General features: G+C 37.2%; 1 protein-coding gene and 1 non-coding gene across 3 annotated transcripts in view; one reads left to right on the top strand and one right to left on the bottom strand.

The window, feature by feature from the left end:
* The window catches only part of FOXO1 (forkhead box O1), an 83,198-nt gene that overhangs the window by 37,406 nt on the left and 22,490 nt on the right, over positions 1 to 23,302 (bottom strand). The window lies entirely within an intron of this gene.
* On the top strand, positions 22,511 to 22,613 carry LOC120583921 (U6 spliceosomal RNA). The gene has a single exon (XR_005647895.1). It is a non-coding gene; the product is annotated as a U6 spliceosomal RNA (small nuclear RNA).

Below are 23,302 nucleotides of genomic sequence, written 5' to 3'. Positions count from 1 at the left end.
ACCCTGAAGTTTAACTTATATATATTATTGAAATCTGCTCTGGACAGTTCGATGAATTATCACATTTGTATACCCTCATGTAAATACCACCCAGGTCATTTCCAGCACCCCAGCAAGAGGTCCCACCCAGTCAGCAGCCCCTTTCCCACAGGTAACCACTATTGACTTCTAGCACATACACTAGTTTGGCTTGTTTACTGAAATTCATACAAATGAAATTGTGTAGAATGTACCTATTTGCGCCTGGCTTCCCTCATTGAATAGTTTTAGAAGGGTCGGTGTAGAAAGGGAATGCTTTACTAGGGGAACAGGATAAGTAAAATAACCAGGATGGAGGAGAATGCCCTAAAGCATGGAAGTGGGCTGGTAGAGGACGTTGCAGGAAAGGAAGCTGGAAAGATAGGCCTTTCAGATGATGGGTGGCCTTGAATGCCAGTAGAGAATGTCTGAAGGTGTTTTGAGGAGATGAATGATATAAAGTGGTATGTCAAGGAATTTGACATCACAGCTTTCCCAGAGTAGAATGAAGAAGGAAACTGGAGGCGAACTCAGGTAGTGATCCAGGTGTGAGATGGTAAGGGTCATAGGGAAGTGAGGAGAGCCAAGACTCTGAGGGATCCTCAACTTGATGCTCCACTGTGGAAGCTGGAGTTGATGAATGGAATGTTTTCCAAAGCTCCAGGATGAGACTACTAAAAAAATGGTGGTAGTGCTATTCGAACAATAACGAAGTCAGGAGGGAAGACCAGTTTTAGGGCGGAAAATAAATTTAAGGCGACAGTGAGGCAGTTATTTATTTACCAGCTAGTTGACAGAGTAGACTAAAGCTCAGGAGAAAAGATGTGGACTTGTAGATATGGGATCAGTGTAGAAAGGGAATGCTTTGCTCGGGAGGTGAAAACACAAGAACTAAATGAGATTCCAGAAACCATGTGTCTGTATCCAGGCAACTAGCTGAAACCAGTGAGACCACCAGGAAAAAGCATAAAATACAGGAATGAATGTTGACGAATATTCACATAAAATAAGAAAAAAGAGTATGCAAAAAAAAGAAAGAAACAGGACTAGAAGAGGAGTAGGATAAAAATCAAAAGATCTTAGCATAAATGTAGCAACAACTCCTACAATAGGCATTCAATTTAAAGACACTTTTTCTCAGGTACAATCATTGTAAATTAGATTCTCTAAGAAAATACAAGGTACTTCAGAAGCTTCATTAACTCTTTCTAGCATCATCAAGGTATTAATGACTTTTATGCTTTGAACTTAAATTTTTTAAATTCAAATTCCTGTCTGAGTAGTCTAAACTTAGTAAATTATTGTTTGGGGAGACTATATAGTAGCCTAGTACTCTGAAAGAGTTAATGTAGCTTTCTAAACTGTCTAATTTACTCATAAAGTGCTTTCCATATTCAAGACTCTAACTCAATTTGCCTATCACCAATGATGATTTAAAGGCAATCCACTAAACTGGGCATTCAAATTTCTGTCCAAATTGGATCTAACAGATTTTTACTTAGACTTCTAATCATCAGAAATTCTAGATAATTAACAACCAATCAACAGTGGTTCTTCCTCAAGAAGTTTTTACAAATAAAAACGCTGAAAAGAGACAGAAAATCAGAAAACGTGAAATCAAAGCCTGCACAATAACGGTGTTTGGAAACATGAGCCTGAGGTGGGTCCTGTCTGTGCATAAATTATCCCACAGGCTGGGATTATAACTCAATCCCACTTTGTTTTCCTTCCTTCGTTGCATTCATCTTCCCTCTTCACTAGACTATAACTTCCACCACATGACAACTGATAAATTTGTTAAAACCCAGTCTTTCGGAGATATTAAATGAGAATCCCTAAGATAAAGCATGTTTGTTTTCTCAAAATGATGATGAAAATATGAAAAGAAGAATTTAGCTTTTTTAACTTGAAGCTAACTTTTATTGGCTTGAATCACTTCCAGTTATGCCGTCAGTGATCATTATTCCAATTTACATTATTCCCTGATTAAACTTACTCTTAAGAAAAAGCCAGTTGTCAAGTTCTGTACATTGCATTAAGTAGTGATTTTTAAAAGATAATGCATGGAAAAGAAAATGGAAGCATTGCAAAAACATTGAGTTCTGTTTCATTAAAGAAAGATGGCTGAAAAGATGGATGTTAGCTGAACCTCCTGTGGTAGCCATTTCACAATATGTGTAAATCAAACCATCGTGTTGTGCATCTTAAACTTATAGTGTGATGTCAGGTATTTCTCAATAAAACTAAAAAGAAAAAAATAGTTGACTTTTTCCCCTATTTTTCAAATTTGGTATTTTTAAATTATGAATACAAATGTCAAGTCCAATTTGCTCTCATCAAATCTTCAAGCAAATCTGAACAAACCAATCTTCCGAACTGCCCAATGCACTAAACGCCGATACTTTCAGTATAATATGATTTTGGAATTCCTATTAAAATTCTCACTGGTTAAATGGCTAATTGGTCAGACTGCACTTTTTGGCACATGCTTTCAAAGATGTTACTCTTGCTTTGCTATTCTTTTGAAAAAGAGCAATAATTAAGCGTATCTTTGTACAAGCATAACTTTATAATTAACATCTTCATTTGATAAATACTTTGAAATGGAAATATCACCAAAGATCCTCAGTTCAAACCTGTTATCTAAAACAATACCAGTAGAAGATCCATCTACATTTTCAAATATTACAGATTAAAAAATAAGATAACTGGAACTCTATGGAGGTTCATATGTTACTGAACTATATATCCACAGCTTTTGGAGCCAAGGGGCATTGGTTGAAATCGCACACAGAAAACTTCACAAAAACCTTAGCAAAAAGACAAGCTTTTTGGTTTTCATTTTATTTTCAGTTCCATCATGGTAGGAACAAATTAAATAAAAATTTTTAAAACTTTTTTTGCTAACTACAATTTAAATAACCAACCTACGCCTTAACTGTAAGTAGGTTATGCTTCCTCTCCCTAACTCTCTAAAGGTGAATCTGAGCAAAGAAACAGACGTGAACCACCAAGGAACACTGAATCTGAACATATTCTCTGAAATTTAGTCATTTGCAAAAAAACTAAGCCTGCTGTATAGAGAAATTTTCAAAACGAATAGGTATAGGAGATAACAGCTTTCAAAGGAAATTTGAAAAGCTTTCCTTTTCTCTACCCAGTCTCATTTTTGAGAACAAGAAAAAATTTAAGTTCAAAGCATAAAACTCATTAATATTGATCTCTTGAGGATTAACTATGGAGGATCGAGGAAGATGCACAATGTAAAAGACAATGAAAATCATATAAGCAATATAAAAGATTATTTCAAATACCCATGGAGAGATACTTATCCTCAATTGCTAATACAGCTTTTTTTAGTGCTCATGTTTTTCTATATAAAATCATTTAGTTTTAAAAAAAAGTTTTAATTTCATTCCAACATAATGCATTCTATCAGTAGCGATGATTTACACAGCCCCTAACATGCCACCTTGGCCACTGAATGCCAATCATTTTAAGGCTTTTATTTTCCAGGATTTGTGCCAGACATTTGGGAGTAGATTAACGACATATCCTTTTTTAGTTGACACACGTAAAGATGGTCTCAAATGCAAAATAAACAAAAAAACCATACTATGAAGCTACTTGATAAGCAAAAGTTTCTGTATGTTATTCACACTAGCATAAAATTGGTTCAGTGTTCAAGGCCCCAATCTAGAGGTAACTTTGTGTGGGATGGTTAAGAAACAAATGTGAATCTCACACACACACACACACACACACACTCACTCACTCACTCACTCACTCAGCTTATCCACTCACTGTCTCCTCAGTCACTCAACAGTTATGCCACTCTTAGGCCATTTCCTCGGTTTTTAATTGAAGGCACTATCGATAAACCTTCGAATCTCTTTCAACTTCTTACTAGGCCCACCATGCCTTTTACGTTCATTTTAGACTTCTCCCAGCACACGTTTAAGATAAATCTATTATTTCAATACAAGGTAATGAAGAAAAACAATCTATATCATAAATAAAGTAGATTAAGATGTGCCTTTGGCAATCGACGTTCTTAATGACCATTAGGTCAAAAAGCGTTTGCTATCCAATGCAATCCAGACTAGACCAGACCAAAACGCTAGCTGGTCAAGTCATCAAAAAAAGGGGGAGGTTAAAGGACAGAATATTTTTAAATGATATGCAAGCCTTAAACATTTACCTTAAAAATTTACATGTAAATGTTCTTTGAGGCAAGGTCCTCTGGCTGAATTTCTGGTCTTTCTTATAAACCCACAATGCATTGTCCCTGAAGATTTACAACTGTGATTTTAGAGTGGAGGAGTGGAATCTCGCTATCCAGTGCATAGCAATCCAACCACCAAATCCTTCATGCTTTCCCCCAATCTTGTACAGGGTCCGACCACACCTAATTTATCAACAATTTAAGTCTTTCCAAAGTGTTCAATTTAGTTTTCCTAAAGACAATTATTTCATTCAGATTTAATGGATGCATTTAATATTTAATGATTTTTTATTAATTGAGAAAACAAGTAAGGCTGCACAAACAGATGTGAAAATGCATAACTGAGTTCCAAGAGAAACACAATTGGACTGGCGTACTGTGGGTAGCTCAGGCAGTCAGAGTGCCACATTCAACCAGAAGGCTGTTTACCGTGGAAATGGAGAAGCAAGGGATAATGTATGCACTGGGCTGAGACAGCTGCTACAGTAGATGCTAGAGTTACTACCAAGACTACACTGAACTAAACATCTGTGTGCCGAACAGGGGTAAAGTCAGGGAAGACTACACCCAGGATGGTTTTTTGTAAATGTCTGATTTATGTTGAATGTGATAAAATAAGCCTGAATTGTTTCAACTTCCACTAAAAAATTAAAAAATAATGACGTTCCACCCAAGAAGCACTATCTTAACACTTTAAATGTATAAGACTTGAATGTTACTTGTTCCTACAAGTCCATCTTCTGGAAAATCTGTACAGTGATACTGTATATGTATATGCATGTATTTACAAGCTAATTAATGTGCACATATCACCACAGGTAACTCTCAATTATCTCATACTTGGCTTGATACTAGATTTTTAAAAAATTCTCCTAGACTTTGGAATACATGGTATAGTCTGTATGTATAGTTCTATAGTTCTTTTAGCACGTTTATCTTTCCTTTTTGTTCTCTACACCTATATTAGAATTGATGCCCAGCATTGATGAAAAGGCACACATACACAATCTATACTACAGATGACTAAAAAGGTTAACACTACACTTAATCGCCACAAGGCTTTCTTTCTCTGCTGGAATATTTCCTCTTTGAAATGTCCTAACAGGCAATACTTGCTCTACATCACACAGCTCTCCATTTGCTCACATATTTGTAAATATTACTGTCATCTCTAAAAATATCTTTATATAGAACAGAGCACAACCCACTAGGTTAAGGTGTTATCTTCTTCCAGACGGAAACCAAGTGTATTTAACATTACAGCGAGTAACACAGCTGTATGTTAACTTCTTCCTAAAATCCAACTGGTTTCTGTTTGATACAAACTCTTTTCTCTGGTTCTGAAACTGCTTCAAGGAATGCAGATTTTACTATGAATAATCACATTTGTTAAATGCCATAGAAACCTGAAATCTGTTCACAGAATTTAAAAGCTGGTACATAGCTCTAGATTTACTAAAAATCAAATAACAAAACTGGGTAGTAATGTTATTTTACTCACAAAAACGTGATTTAACATTTTTTAAAACCCTTAAGTGAACACTCTGAGTCTGTAATAGTAAAGGAACAGGAATCCCCAGGAAAAGGTACTATTCTCAATGAAGTTATAATTCCTTTTAACATGCTTTAGGTAGACAAAATTGATAATTCAAATTTTCCAAGTATCTATATATATATAATATATACATATTACATATTTTATCATCAAATCCTTATTTTTAGCAAAACCATGCACTGTAGAAAAAAGTCAACACTAAAAGTCAGTAGTACATGTCAACAAGAATAGATAACTACACAGAAAAATAACTCAAAATTTATTACTTGATCCTATCATTTTATTCTGTGATCAAGAAACAAACAAGTAGATCTTTCCAGGATATTTTGAAGACAAGTTCAATCTGTTTGCAGATGCTGTTACAATTGGTGCTTAAAGCTTTAACGGTATTACTGTTAGCAATATACACATGAAAAATTCTCTGCTCAATAGCTTCCAACTCTCAATAAGAAATGACGGGCCCCCACTTTTCCTGCCAGTAATCCAACTCCAACTGCACTTCTCAATTCCCTCTACATGCCGCCCCCTCCCACGACCATCCCTTTGTTCAGACTGCTCCTACCACCCTGTATCTCTTCCCTTCCAGCCCAAAACACAGCCTCAGCCCGTTGTAATTCTACTCACACTTCAGCTCTCATCATAAGTGCGGGCCATATTTTTCCTGGTGCTTTCAACCCAATGTGACCTTTCTAGCACCTAGAAACCCTTTTACATTTCTCTATTCACTTGCCCATAATACTTAAGTTCACCTGTTAGCCTCTTAAGGCAGAGGCTGTGTTGTGTCATCATCGACTACACAAAGTGAAGGAACAGTATCTCAGGTAATCACTGGAGATGCAGGGCCAGCAAAAACAAGCAACTAGTGTGTAAAAGAATGCCACAAACTACACCAAAAGTGCTGCCAACACAAACCACTAATATCAGCTGACAAGTGTTTAAAGTTAGAAACTGTGAACCTAATCATCTAGAAGATGTACTTGGGCTGTGCGATAATAAAAGTATCAACAAACCAAGGACAACAGGAAAGATATCCTGACATAATAATGCAGTGGAATTTACTCAAAGTCCTGGTCTACCCAACCAAAACACTGTAAAGACAATTTTTCCAAACGTTAGATAGCAAAATGAAGCAACTATAAAAACTGAAGATCAAAATAACATCCATTACTTTAGTGATCAAGGTGGTTTCAAGCATACCAAGTTGACTACCAAACTGAGGTTATATCATCTTTCAACACCAAGACTATACCACACCCATCCTGTCACCTGAAGCTATCTAGCTTAAAAACACTCTTTCAAAGACTAGCAACATTTCAAAAGTAGTATCGTTTATGAAAAGGGAGTTTCAAATGACCACACATCACGTTCTCTATTTTCTGGAAGGGCAGGGGAGAGGCAAGGTGCCAAGAGGGATTGAGGAGGGCTGTGGAAGTGGGTGTCTATGCTACACTCTACTTGCCACTGTCCCTCTATTTCTTTCCTAAGCCATACTTCCATCTTAGGGCCCTGCGTCCTCATCCATCCAACTTCCTCACTGCCATTCCTGTTCCCCATTTCCTAAAAAGCACATCTGATCACATCCTGACCCTGCTTAAAACCCCTTGGTGGCTTCTTTTTTCCTTCAGGTAAACATTATGCCAAGGCTCTCAGATCCAACCTGCCTTCCTCTAAAGCCTTGCCTCACTCTCCCTCTCCCTTCAGACTTTGTATTCAGGCTCCCAAAATATACTGTGCCATTTCGTGCTTCCCAGAGGCTCCCTAAAATCCTCAAAATTTCTTACAAGTAAGGGTCCCCTGTCCCTCCCGGCCAGAGATCACTGTTGCCTCCTGCATGTCTCCTGTGTTCCTTGTCCAGGCTTCAGTGACAGAAGACACATGGAGCTACAACTGCAAGAACTGGAAAACTGGACAGTGACCATTATTTTCTTGTACTGCACTGAGTGCCTAACAAAATGCTGGAGACATAGCAAAGAGAGTATGTGATGTCCACATCAACATTGCAGTCCTTGGGCTACATAACATTCCAAATCCCCAGAGGCAACTATCCACCACAGTTACTAAATATGAGCACAGAAAACCCACATTCTTCTTGGAGACACTTCTAGCTGTACCCTCACTAATTTCCCATGAGTGACCAGAAAGAAGAGGGAAGAGATAAAGTTAGGTACTGTCTCCACTCTCAGGGAATTCAGAGCCTACTGAAAGATTCTATAACCCTAAATATAGCATTCAGTAGTCATTATTCCACATTACTTCCACTATTTGACCTCCTTTGGCTACTGAAGTCATTTCTTTTGCCCTTGGGTGTTTCCCAAGTTTTACAAACTTTCTGATACCTGGCAACATAAAGGTGGACTGGAGGTGCCAATAAATGAAACCTGCATATACAGATAGGGAATGAAATCTCAATTGTAGTGGTAAAAGGAACGACAGCGATAGACTAGCCCAACATCTTTATTTTATAGAACAAGTGGCCCAAGACAGAGACAAATTACACAAACTGCCTGGGGTCTGCCAGCAGGTCTCAAGTTGAACCAGATTTAAAATCCAGATCTTCTATATCTCAGCTCCATTCTCTTGCCCCTAACCTGTGTCCCCCTGTGTTGTGTTCAAATCAGTCCAAAGTCATATGAAAAGCTGAACTGGTGTTTCCTGGGGCAGAGGAAATGAAAAAAGCCAAAGGCAGCAAGGTAGTACAGCATATAATCTCATAACCAACTGCTTCCTTCAGCTGCTAACACTTTTAGCATTTGTGGTAAAAAGAATTGTCGGTCCGAATTGTTCCCCATGTAGTTATTTCCATGGCACCTGGCAAGATGAAGTGCATTTCCCTACTCCTTAAATTCAGGCTTGGCCATGTGACTTATTTTGGCCAATGAGATGTTAGTGAACCCGATACAAACAGAGGCTTAAAAGCAACTTGAGCATCAGACATCATTACAGAATGTCACTTACCTTCCAGCCTGGGCCTCAAAGTGAGAAAAAGAGTAAGCTGCCCCAGGCAACTTCATACATGTGAGCAAAAACTATATGCTTACTGGTGGATAAGCCACTGAGATTTTGAGGTTGTTATGCAGCAAAAGCTGGCTGATAGAATGTCTTACACTTCAAGTCAAAAATGCATACTTCTCATTATCTATCACCGTTGTATCCCCTCAGAGTATATAAGTGCCTTGTTAAACAAAATAGCAACCACCTAATTTTTTTTATCTCCATTTTACTAAGTTCTTGAGGCCATCTTTTATTTGAATTATCTTCAGAAAAGAACATGTCTCCAAATTAAACTGTCATCCAAGTGCTTTACTGATTCTGAAGGTAGGTTATTATGTAAGGGGGAAAAAAATGTATCCTTTCAGTATCACCTCAGGAAATGCCTCCTCCCTTCTAAGCAGTAAGATTTGTCACGATCACAGTTAATTTATTAGAAGATAATTTTCAGCTTAGATGATGGATCCTACAGATAGGTGGGAAGGGAGTACATGTACTAAAGATTTTTCAAAGATTGCTTTAAAACCCTCAGCTGGAATAAATATTAAAATACACTAATTTTTTATATTTTTAAAGGTTTCCAAATCGGGGCAACATTAAACAATAACACTCAATGTAAATGTCCTTCGATTTAGCCACTTTCTTATTCCAGAACATAGGTCTATGTTATTAAAACTATTTCAACTTAATTATCTTTATCATTTGTAACTTTTGAAGCTTAGTAGACTTGAAATAAAATTACATTTAGATGATAAAACACATGGAATAAAGTCATCCGAAGGACAGAATACCAAACTGGGAGCCTACTTCTTATTTTTCCTTCTACTTGCCATGCCAAGGTTAATTTGTACTTCCTTTTGAAAGGATGTAATGATACATAATGCATGTTTTATGTATCAGTATACACAGTATTATATGTTTGGTGTATGTACAGAATTATGCATGAATACCATTTATGCAACAACACGAAAAATATAGGTTTGAAGGAACCTATCTTTTGATGTCAAAACAGTTGGTGATCTTCTTAGAAAAATAAAAACCAATTTGTCCATTGTGGACTATAGATAGTTAACCAGCATTTGACCAGGAAAACAAAGTGAAACATTCCTTCTGGTTTTTAAACTAAGAACAGTAGAACAGTACTGTCTTCAAAAAAGACTGGATTTGCATATGTTCAAATTGGTGTCTGAAGATATTCTATAGGGGGAATCCCTCAAGGCCAAAGGTTCTTAACCTGGAGCCTATGGATAGAATTCAAAGGATTTAGTAAACTTAGGTACAAGGGAGAAAAAACATACATTTTTATTTTTACTAACCTTTCACTGAAACATAGCATTTCTTTCCATTATGAAAACTGACAATGTAACAGTATTAGCAGTACCTGTGACTTTGACACCAATGGAAATCTGATACCTTCATATTATACTTGCTGTCAAAAATTCAAAATATTATTTACTTGTGATGAGTAATTACCTCAAAATTACGGTGACTGGCCACTAAATCCTGTTATTTTAATGTACTGATAAAGAAGCACATCTATTATCATATGACAATTCTGATAACTGTATTCACTGTCACTGGTTTTCTTTGCAACCCCACGTGCTGCTATTAACTAGGGACGCCCAGAGCGGGAAGGAAGACAAGCACAGTGGAACAGGAGAGAGGAGAGAACAACATATATGTCTGTAACAGTGAAATTAAAAAATGGTGATTATGATGAAGCATCTGTCTATTTGGCACCATCTAAAACCAGCAAGTAATAATTGTACAACAAGGAGTGTTTAGTGTGTGAGGTTTAGGACACTGTGCCAGGAAACCTAAAGCATCCAAGTTGTAAAACATTCTAATAAGCAGGCAATCCTTGGCCCAACGTCCAAGTTTCTGCCCTAACCTGTTCCTTATGATTATGATTTTAAAACATCCCAGTGTCAGCAGGTTCACTGTGAGTCAGACCTGAAATAATAAATGGCTTATTTTCCATCCTGATGGAGGAAATACATCATGGCTCATTGTGGCTCACTTAACTGAGGCTGTTTTTACAGGAAAATATAAAAATAACTAAGTCATCCCGCCTTAGCATTTTTAATTTTTTTTTTATAAACAAAGCTCTATATTATAATGCACTTTAAAAAGGCATGTTTTCAATATGAGCTATAAAAACAATACTGCACAAATGCCTAGAAGGAAAAATAATATAAACAGAAAGAAAATTAAGTTTTTGACCAACAAATACCTGGTGGGCCAAGATAACCAATTAAATGCATGCATTTCATCAAGATAAAAGTGCTGCTTATGGAAACTATTAACCACATGATAATGCTGTTAATGATAGCCAAAATCTTTCACCACCATTTGTTAAGGTTGCCAGATTTTATAAAACTACATTTATTTATACACAAACATATACATATATTTCAGTACCCCAAGTCTTAGATATTACAGGCTCTCAATTAAAAGTTGGGGGGAACGTTGACATCTTCAACAAAAATGAATGCTTATTCACTGACATCTATACTGCATATAGACTGTAAAATCCATCATGTCTGCAGATAAAATTACTAGAATGAGCAAACAGTATATCCTGGGAACAGTGAGTTTGTTCTATCCTGCTATTTAAACATATTCTACATGACCTTATAGGTTCTGAAGACCGCTGATAACACCACTTTAGAATGTAATCTTGTTTGTTACCAAAATTGTGCTAAAGTGGGTTCAGTACATTAAAAAAAAAACCTTTTCTAACAAGACATCATCACTGTAGCCAGTATCAGGTAAGTATGGTATAGATTTCAGGGTATGACCAATTAGTTTAGAATTATATATAAGGTTCTTGGTGTATATAATACATCTGAAGACAAAAGAATCCATAGCTCTGCCAATTACACTGAGAGAGTGAAGCCATCATTCCATCCCATCTCCATGAAATAGTGCTGGGTGGTAATACAAGTTGCTAGGAGTTCCCACTGACTTATCTGCCCATTCCCTACTCACCTGACTCTTCTCATGCCCCCTAAACACAAATGGGGAAATAAGGAAAGAACACATATAAAGGCAAACATAAGAAACTGTATTTCAGTGTAGTGGTGTTCTCATTTTCCAGTATTAACAAATTTTAAACTCTACACTCCCGAGCCATTTTCTCCTGCCATCACAGATACAGCATTATTGACAGTTAAAAAAACAAACAAACAAAAAAACCCCTAAGAACTAGCGGGCATGGCTTTGCCTTGCCTTCTGCAGGAATCACCAAGGACAGGGTCAGTAGGCTCTGAGAGGCCTGTCAGAGAAGTCACTGCACTTGGAAGTTCCAATTCTCTATTTTCCATTTATTAGCTGTCGCACCATGGAGACCTAAAGTCTTATGGACAAAAAATCTGGGCTTTATCACCTCTCCCATCAGGTTCTATCAAGATCAAATGGGATAGAGTATGGCAGGCACAAAGCATGTAACAGACATTCAAATATTAAAAGAACGCACCATATATGAGGGGGAAAAAAGTTACAGGGTCTCCTCCATGAATCTGTAAAATTAAGTCTCAGGATGACACCTCAGCTTTTCAACCTTAAGGAAAAAAAGAGAACGGATTCTTGATGTGTGTTATGATGTGTGTTACACACACACACACACATACACACACACAAATACATATACATACACAAGTGCAATTCTACCTAAGAAGATTTCTTTGAAAAGGTAAGTTGATCCTACAATTTCTATGGCCCAGAAATTTTAAAGTCCTAGGAACAAAATTTTTTTTTTTTTTTTTTTTTTAAGTCAATTCCACTGCTGGTATATCAATTGATCTCAAATTTTAATGTCAACTTTTAAAAAGAGGAAATGATCCACAAATTTTATTTTCCCTTTCTCCATACTTTTTTGATCCACAATATGCAGGAAAAGAACTAAACTTTTACCTACCACAATTTTAAGATATCTGTTAGATGATCCTAAGTATTTGAATCTTGAGATCTTGGTTAAAAAGAATAACTAACACACATAAACTCATTTCTCCATAAAGATTATCACTAGGTCAATGAAACATAGCAAAGTCAAAGTATCCTCTTTTGGAAAGTGGCATGTGTGCTGAGGGCAGGGTCTGTGTGAAGAAAAGCTACAAGTAGAAAGAGAGTGAAAGGTCAGTAGCCTGTCATCTCTCTCTTCCTTAGGCATAGAAGGATGTGACACAGTTACATGTGGTTTACAAGAGGCCTCCTCCCTTGATCTGTTTCTCCAACCCTTCCCCAATCTAAATCAATTTTTATTTTCAGTTTGGTGTTTAAAGAAAAAAAAGTTACCACACACAGAGGGTCTTTAAGTCTCAGACTTTAATCATATCAAAGTCTGGAACTTCAAAGTTACAGTTCCCACAGCAACTGCAACTTGGCTCCCATATGCAATTTGAGTGTTACTGTATAAGGTAGTCTCTCTGATTTAAGGCCTTGATGTGTGTGGGGGCAGTGTGGCCAAGTCACAGGCACTATGAATTTGAATTTCCTAACTTGGTTGAGTTTAGTGGGGCGTTATCATCTACATTTAAAACAGGTCCCCAAAGAGGAAGCACATTAAGGTCACTTGAACAAACATGAGCTCAGGCCACAACAGAATCATCTCACTGATTGCCTGGCAGCCCTGCTTCTTCGGTTCTATAGTCTTCCATCAGGATCCTGGAACCAGGACTGACAGGACAGCTCCCACAAGATTTAAAGTTGGACACTCATGGCTAGTACCATTAAATGGCTCATTTTTCTAAGTGCCTGTGAAGAGCTTTAACAGACAAAGTAAATCAAGCCCCTCCCCTAAAGAGAAAAAAACAGAAATAAACTACCATCCAACTCAGCATTTCAACTAGTGGCAGTTACCTTTTCTCTACCATAGTGGTTTCCAAAGGTATTTTCCAGCAGTCCTAGTTCCTGCTTTCAGTGGCCACTCTATTTCAGGAATAAGAACAAAATTCAATACAGAGACAGATGTTGGAAAAGTCCCAAGGAACTAACTTGGCGCCAGTGGTTATGTGCAAGTTCACTGGCCATGCTTCTAAAAGCCAAATTGTCTGCTGCCTCCTTGGTCCCGGCTATTCCATCTCCTCCAGTGCCTGAAACTTTTGAGGCTAGATCTATACAACCATCAAGAGATGTGCTGACCATGAGCTGGGTCTACTTTAGAAAGGCTAGAGCACTGCTGGGAATGTGACTCTCTGTTTCAAAGTACAATCCTGCGATATGATGGCATTGCATTTAATTCATCTGAAAATGCTACCCAGAAAGTAGCCTACATGACTCGACATCACTGAAATTATAAAAGACCTGAAAATATAGTCAGTCCACCTTATTTTGCAAAAAGGAAAGCTAAGGAACAGAGGGACAAGTTCTCATATGAGAATGATGCTGAATAATGAGGAATTTCAGTGCTGCACAGTCAGTGGAAGGCCAAGGCCCTGGGCCCTCCAGAGAAAAAGTACATGTGTAGCAATACCCTTCTCACCTGGCGGCCAGCCTTCCAACCTCAGCCGTTCAGAAAACATTTAGACTATTTGAACAAACATGAACCAAAAAGAGCAGAAAGAAAGTGATGAAAGTAGAGTGCAGATCCACAGGGCACAGAGCCCGCCCTCCCCCCGCCCAGCCTTAGACCCTCATCCAGAGCCTGCTGGATTTATATAAAATAAGGTCACTTATTTAACATACACTACATTATACAGGCCTCCTGAGAGGCCTTCCTAGCTTGAAGACCATTTTTAAGTAGCTAGGAGACCAATCAAAATATAGTTCAGAAGAGATATTTCAATACCTCCAAAAGGCATTAGGAGCCAGAAAAGGGGATGCTCCCAGTGCCCACTCCCAGTCACCCTAGTAAGGTAGAAAGCATATGGTGAACTCGAACGTATTGGAAAGTACATTCGTGGAACAAGCACTTGCTGGGCATCTACTATCTTCTGGGTTCAAAGGAATGAACAAAACAGACAGAAAATGTTTGTCCTTGTGCAGCCCATGCTCTAGAGAGGAGACTGACAGGCAGACCACATGCAGTAGGGTCAGGTGGCAATAAATGCCATGAAAAAAAATTAAGCAAAGGAGAGTAGGAGGGATGTACTAGGGATGGGGAGGCTACCATTATCAACAGAGCTGTCAGAGAAGGGCACGCGGAAAAGGTAACATCTGAGTAAGGGAGGTGACATGAAAGAAATCAGCCATTCAGATACCTGAAGAAAAGCGGTGAGGGGCAAAGGATGGTGCCAAAGCCTCGAGGCAGGAGGATGCCTGGCCTGCAAGAAGGTCAACGGGACCAGAGGGATATGAAAAGGAGGGAAAGGAGGTCGGAGAAATGACTAGGAGATCAGGCCAGAGAAGCCTCACAGGCCGTTGGAGGAACCTCAGCTTTTATACGGAGGGAGCCAGGCAGCAGGGGACGGTTTCCAGCAGAGACTTGCTCTGGCCCTACAGGCAGCAGGCAGAACGGAAGTGAAGGCCCAAGCAGGAAACCAGGTAGGAGATGCAGCAAAAAAAAAGGGTGAGAAATTATATGGCTTGGACAGGGGGTATCAGCAGAAGAGGTGAGAAGTGGAAGGAAATTGGGCTATTTTTGAAGATAGAAATGACAGAATTTTCTGATTAAATTGTATGTTGGGTGGGAAAGGAAGAAAAAAGGTCTTTCTGAATTCAAAAGTGTTTTAAAGTTATTTGTACTACTTACTTAAATGGAACACAAATATCTTAGTAGAACGTTCTGAGAAAAGAATACTGCACACACAACCAAAAATAAAGTTAAGGATCTCTACAGAGGGTCTAATGTTTGAAGAAGTATGAAAAAGAGAGACGGAAATATTGATAAAAAGACAAGAAACAAAACAGGCACCTCTACAAAGTTCTGCAAAGGAAATGAGTCTTGAGGATGAGACAACGTACGTCTGATGAAGTGGTTGGGGGAAAAGATTTCAGATGAAGAGGCTCATTCAGCAAAGGGCAAAATGCACACAGGGAAGGACAAGAAGTCTATCAATAAAATCACAGGTAGGAGCAGCAGAAAGGGATTTCATAATGGGGAGTCACTTGGCTGCAAGAAAAGGCTATGAAGAGGAATGTTATTTATTACAGGAGGTACATGTTAGAAGCTAGACAGGGACAGAACCAGACTGACATACAGAGGGAAGATGAAGCTTTGTTTCTGTGCTGAGTTGGGGTAGATGCAAGGGGAAAGAAGCACAATTACGATAAGACTTAAAGGAGACCCAAGGAATGAAAAAAAATGGACTGGCACTACAAGGTAGTCTCGACGGAAGGAGGGGCCGGGAACAGGGGGAGAAAAGTAGCAACTAACTTCAAGTGCCATATGCAATTCATAGGTAGTGCTGGTAGAGTCGCAGAGGAAACACTAACAAATTCTGAGTTTTTCAGGTGTTCTTTTTCCAAGTGAAATCCTTTCTGCTCTAGACCTCCTACCTTAGCATGCAAACATATACAGAGACCCCGCCCACCTTCCTGAATCCAAGCCACTTTAAATATAAATAACTAAACAGACCTTTAAAATGCACAAAAATATTTATCTCTACATGGAATCCAAATGAAATGAGAGGAAAAGAAATAATATTTTAGGGAACAATCTACCTCTAATGACTAAGGAAATTAAAAAGGTAAATGGTTATTAAGAACATTTACCACTAAAAAGAGAAAGGTGGCTTATCTCTGCAGAGCTCAGATTCTTTTGACGGAAAAGAGGAAGACCGGATAACATGGCCTGGTATCCAAGGGCCAGATGGGGAATTCAGTCCTAGCCAATGGAGACACGGAGCCACAGTACACACACTTTAGGCCACTGAACAAATAATAACCACTTCAGACTCATTTTTTCATTTGCAAAATAGAAACCATAATGTGACACACCTGTGAAAATTACATCATCTGCATTTTTAAGTATTCTTTCCAGAGTAGTTCAAGATGTAAGAACTTTAAATGCACACGTAAAAACGCCAATTCATAATAAAATAAACACTTCTCATTCTTCCAAGCTCCTAAGAGCTGTGTTCCACATTATAGGATTACGTTTCGGTGATGAAGGCAGAGTGAAGAGTAAATGTCATTTAATTGAAGAGCAGAATAGTTAAAACTAAGAGCCTTAAAGACAGATAGGCATGAATTTGATTCCAGGTTGATATTTTTAATTAACTATGTTATCTACCTAAAATATCTAAGTCTTGATTTCTGCTTCGAAGAAAGGGAACAGGAACATTATCTACTTTATATGGATGGAATAAGAATTAGAACTAGATATGCCCTTAGCATATAGCACAAAATAAGCACTCAATAAAAAGGTAGTTATCTCATAAGCTTGTCTCAATTTTTATTTCCACTGGCATTCCAGCAGTAAAAAGCAGTATAAAAATGGGGCTATTCCCACTTCTCAAAAAAACCTTAAAGCACTCTGTGAGACTAGCGGTTGTCTACAAATGTTTGAGGCTGCTCAGAAGATATCTGATGGATTGTTATTCTTTGGCATTACATAATTATTTGTATGCAGTATTATATCAGATCTGTATAATCTCTCCTAATTAATGAGTTTGACAGTTTCCTTATATTCTGTTAAAGACTTATCCTTCATTCTAAAATAAAAAATCTCAAATTTCATAACTGTGGAAAGAGCTAGATGTACAGAAGAAGTATTTCAAAAAACAAAAACAAAAAACCATGATTAAACTGGCAGAGTCTCAACACGACATTCTGGGATATCATTCCCCCAGTGCCAGCTCACCCAGGCAGTTTCTTTCTTTTCTGGCAAAGACAAACCTGCCTTTCCCAAGTCAAAGATATCTAAACGAAAGTAGCCATGCCTTCTGTCAATGCCACTATTTCCTGAGCCACTTCCACCACAACTGTAAAACAGGGCTTGGCAGGTAGTTCTTTCAGGATTGTTAAGATGGTGAAAGGACAGTGCACGAAAAGTGTGCAGCTCTATGCCAAGCACACAAAGTGATAAAAAACAAAAAATTAGCTCTTTGTTACTCTTGTTATTGATAAATTTCAATCCTTTAAACTTATTTTCCAGTTTCCTCCAATTTGCCCATTCTCCAAGAATTTACTAGAGCTATAAGCAAGCATGGAGAAACAATTTCTCCAGATAGGAGGAGACTCCCCAGGGCATTATCTGCTTCTAGTATTAAAATCAAAGATTTAAGCCTATGCCAGTCATTTTACAGGGCTTTAAGTATGCTAATGGTTAACAGTTATACAGTTAAATTCTCAGCTGAAAGAATAATCTTTTATCAAGAGTACCGCTAAATCAAAACAAAACAACATAATTTGCATTTATTTATCTTTCCTCTTATCATCCAAAGGAAAAGTTAAAAAATAAAATAAAATACAGATAAAAGAGAAACCAGCTTCTGAAATAACACAACCATTATATTGAAATACATTCCTCCAACTATCAAAAATGTGACCATAAGACATTAAGCCATTGGTAGGCTACGCCATGTACACAGGCTTTTTTAAGTGACCGTGGGGATTCTGTGGGGCATTAGTTCTTACTGTTGCTAACTGTTATTAATAAACCTTTTTTTCCTCTGTATTTATATCTGTGTATCCCAAGAATACCCAAAAGTCCGACCAGCAAACATCCCAATGACAAAAAGCAAAATGAGAAAAGCAAGAAAATCAACAATAGAATTAAATTACATTGACAAGTTCAAATGCTGGGTTAAAAAAAAAAAATCAAGATAAAATTCCACATTCAACAGTTATTTTTTAAAAATGTGAAAAACTGAGGGAAATATGTTTGAAGATAATCAGAAAAAAGTTTGCTGACTGCAAGCTTTATATGAACTATCAGAGTGATACAGATACAGACACTGATCAAACTGTTAGGGTCCTAGGCTGCATTAACCAAAGTATAATTTCCAGATCACAGGAAATTATAGCCACATCATAAAGGAGTAGCTGAGCTTTTTACTGGCATACTTTAAGAAGGACACTGATAAAAGACAGTACATCCCATAAAGAGAATAGAGGTCAGTTCTGCAAACTACAGTCAAAGAAGTCCTCTATCTCTGGAGATAAAGAGGGACTAGGTGACCCTCTGCAGGAGATGCTGAAAAAAGATATGATAGTCTCAATTCTAAATTTTATGCACCTTAAGATTATGTTCTTATCACAGCATGGTAGTGCCATTCACAGAAAACAGGTCAGTAGTGTGATCAAAGCTGTCAGTGACTTACATTACTGCAAAAATGTCACTCATGAACTTCCTAAGATCATACAGAAATACTGTACTACAGGAGCTTCATAAAAATTTACCAGAACCCACAAAAATGCTTTGCTTTAGCACATCTAAAAATTGTACCATAAAAGAACAAAAACTCAATATCATTTACCAGGTATTGTCCACCCTTATCCTACCACTTATAAAATTCTAGTACATATTGTGTAGTAAGAAAGGTACACCAATTAAAGAATGGGGGTGGGAATCATAGGCCAGAGTAACCATCTCACCATAAATTAAATGGTGGTTATCTAGACATATAGCAGGGCAAAACTGTATATGAGTTTTAAAGTTTAGTTTTAAATACTTTTAAAGTTTTAAATACTTTTAAAGTTTATCGGCTCGACTCTGAATTATTTTCCAAGTATATGGAATTATCTACTTTCCCAATCTATTATCTTTTTTGTAAACATGTGAAAGAACGTGTCTATAACTTTTAATAAGATTATTTCACTAATGAAAATAACTATCTCATTGAGAATTATAGTTTTTTATATACTTAAAAAAATATACATTTCAGCATTAAAGATTTGTGTGCATATTCTAAAGCTCTTTGCCAACCAATTATAAAACAGTTTCAAATGTTATTGGAAAGTAACAAAAAGTCTAGTGCTATGTAAAGTTTTAATTGGATAAATTTGAGTAAAATCATGAAAGTACTATTTATTATAATAAGTGGATTATTAAAGACAAAGCTGCTTAAAGCTTTAATGCAATGCATTACCACACAGAATTGAAACGTAAAATAAAGTTAATCTAGATTCAAGCCAAAAAAAGGGAATAAAAGCATTACCATGACTACCATACAAGTGGCATGTTGATAAAACTGTTCATTATGACCTAAAACTAATTTGACATGGCACAAACATACTAATGATTAAGTATTAAACAGGGTGTCTAAAAACTCTTACGGGATCTCCTCACTAAATAAAATACAGTATCAACAACTTACACTACTTGTCCCCAAGGTTAATTAACAGATTACTTTTCCAACAAATACAGCAAATTCTGAATACTGTTCAGTAAGTGTCCATAATTTCCCACCATGAACACTGAAGAGCAAAAAATCCACATGTATCCCAATAGAAAATTCTATAGAGTTTATAATACTTAAATTTCCATTAGCTTAAACTCAATTAAAAAGAGTCTAATTTTTCACAGAGAGGGAGAATGTGGTTATATGACCTTGTGGTAATTCTACATTAAGGCGACTGCCCCTTTAAAATATTTTAGATGCAAATTAAACGAAAGCAAGGCTCATATTAGGTACATTATAGAAACAATAACCTTCCTATTACTGTTTGCCTTAGCATGTATACATGTCAAAAGCAATACAGGACAGTACAGATCATCATCTCTATTTTATAGATGCTGAAACTGAAACAATAGAGGTTAAATGACATGTCAAACCAGAGGCCAGAGATGGTGAAAACCTTTTTTATCTTTACTACTCTTTATTTTAAAACTTAAGACTATTTTAGAAAGTATCTGTTCTATGACATATCTTATTGAGATAGGATTAAAAAAAAAAAATCCTAGCCAGCAGACATTCTGGTAATGGGACTTTTTTTAACTAATTCCGCCACTTAAAACATTATAAAAACTTTAAAAGGATATGAACTCCCCAAGTTACCTGACAAAAGAACCAAGTAAGATCCTAAGCCATTAGGATGGTTTAATGTAAGTGATAAACATTTTACAAAACTGAAAACCTAACACTGTTTCTAAAACTATCAGTGAGAGATCTCCTGTCCCACACCTTGCAATGGTCTCTGTGTCAGGAGAGTTATAAAAATAATTCCATGTCAGTTAAGATTCCCAATTTTCTTGAAACTACTAGACAGAAGATCCAGAGGTAACTCCGTGCACTAGTGAACTGTTAAACACTCACAGAAATGATAACTGGTCTATTAACAACATTGTAAACTCCACTCGTGCCTCTCCCTCTTCAAAACTCAACCTCAGTGTGGAGCTCTCCGTGTGCTCTCTACTTGGGGAAAGATGCCTAGTTTCACTTGCAGACAATGATCGGTGAACTTCCCTAAAACTAGGTACACCAGACTGCCCAAGCTGACATCAGTCTTGATTCCTTAAAGCCAGAGTACAAACTTCACTCCACCTAACGCTGAAGGCCCCAGCTATCCCACTTGATCCCAAGGGTGACGTCACTAGCAACTGCCCTTTGCGCAACGAACTTCAATCTGGCCACAGGGCCCAAAACTCCTAAAATTTCACAACTTCTTTCTAAACAGTTAGTACCAGAGGTGTTATGATGTCCAGTAAGAATTAAGAAATGTATACATATGACTTGGGAACATAAAACTTCCTTTTGGCAATTTTTCTTTACTCCTCCCTCTTTTGTTAATTGTCTAGATCGTGAGCATCAGAACCCTGCAATCACCTCTGCTCTTCTCCAGTTCCATCCACAGTCAAGTAATTTTGTCAGTATTTCCTTCCCATATCTAGGCCTTCTTGTAATCTGAGCAACAACGCCAACGCCCCCAACTCTCCCTACGACCTCCATCCATTTTCCTCAAGCCCAAACGGATCATATTCACCCACCTGCTGAAAAACCTTTAATATTCTATAAAATAGTTTGTGTGTATTCTTCCAAATTGTCAATTGCATAAAAGATGAAAACTTGAACTGTTCAAAGATGACTAAAAAAGGTAAAGCTTAAAAGCACTATGTGACCCTGCACTGGATCCTGTACCAGGAGAAAAAGAAAGTTGCTCTTCAGGACATTTGTTGAGAAGCTGACAAGATTGGAACGCGGAATTAAAAAAAAAAAAAAAATGGGATGAAAAATGCTATATGAATAATAAATTTCCTGAATGTGATAGCTGTACTATGGATACATAAGAGATGACTTTTGTTTTTTGAAAATATACACTGAAACATTAAAGAATAAAGCAACACCACTTATATCAGCTACTCTTGAATGGGTTGGAGGAAAATGTGTGTGCATATAAATTTACACAAGCATACATATTTACATAAGAATGCAAGCAAATATGGCATTGTTAAAAACTAGTGAATCTGAGGGGGGTAGGGGTAAGCCTGAAGAGGGAAAGGGGATCAAATACAGACTTTGATGAGCACACAATGCAATATACAGATAATGTATAATATTGTTCACTTGAAATTTATATAATCATTAACCAGTGTCACCCACATAAATAAATAGATAAATAAATTTTAAAAACTGGTGAATCTGGGTAAAGAGTGTTCAGAATTTCTTCATATTATTCTTTAAGTTTGTTTTTTGAAACTATTTCAAAATAATTTTTTAAAACCCTTTGAAGGGTACAAGTAAACTTTTCATGGTGATATGTTCATTATTTTGATTATGGTAATGCCTCACAAGTGCATACATATGTCAAAACATATCAAATTGTACACTTTAGATATGCACCGTTTATGTATGTCAGTTATATCTCAATAAAGCAATTTCTTTAAAAAACACATTCAGAGCGCGCTTCGGCAGCACATATACTAAAATTGGAACGATACAGAGAAGATTAGCATGGCCCCTGTGCAAGGATGACAAGAAAATTCGTGAAGCATTCCACATATATATATATATATATATATATATAAAAAAAAAAATTCAAAGCCCTATGAGAATTTCAGTCTTCACGGGTTCTCCCACAACTTGTCTTAACACACTTTGTAACCTCCTGGCCTTCTCATCCCTGTTCTACACTCTTCACCCGCCCCTCCCATAATCCTAAAGAACTCACTGTACCATCTAAGCTTGTCTTTCTTCTGTTTCGTTCATTCTACTACATCCTGGAAAAGCGATAAATGGAATTTAGACTCAAATTTCAACTGTGTCTAGTCACTGCTCAATTAGAAGCTCAGTTCCTCATCTGTGAAATGGGGATTTCGGCCACCTACTGAAAAGATGTTCATGGGAACTGGCAGGTGACTGAAATCCAAGTTAACCTAGGTGGGAAGTGTGAGAGTACTTTGTAAACCAAAAGACTACAAAACGGTGTTGAGTGTGATTACCTCCACACATCTAAAGCCCTGTAGTTTTAGCCTTCTTCCCAAAGTTTTCCCCCAGGCACCTTCTCTGAAATAGACTCACCTCTCCCCTGAATTCACACAGCAATAATTCTTTGTGCGTCCACCTCCGGTCAACCATGTTCAGCACAAGTGTACCTTGTGAATAAAATCACCTACATTTCGCTATGTCCCCAAGTGTAACAGCCTCATCTTTATGTGCCAGCTTGCACATATGTAAGAGCTCAATATTTGAATT

Source organism: Pteropus medius, unplaced genomic scaffold, assembly GCF_902729225.1.
Source record: "Pteropus medius unplaced genomic scaffold, Ma_sr-lr_union100, whole genome shotgun sequence".
Classification (NCBI taxonomy): Eukaryota; Metazoa; Chordata; class Mammalia; order Chiroptera; family Pteropodidae; genus Pteropus; species Pteropus medius.
This window is presented reverse-complemented; position numbering and strand designations above follow the sequence as displayed.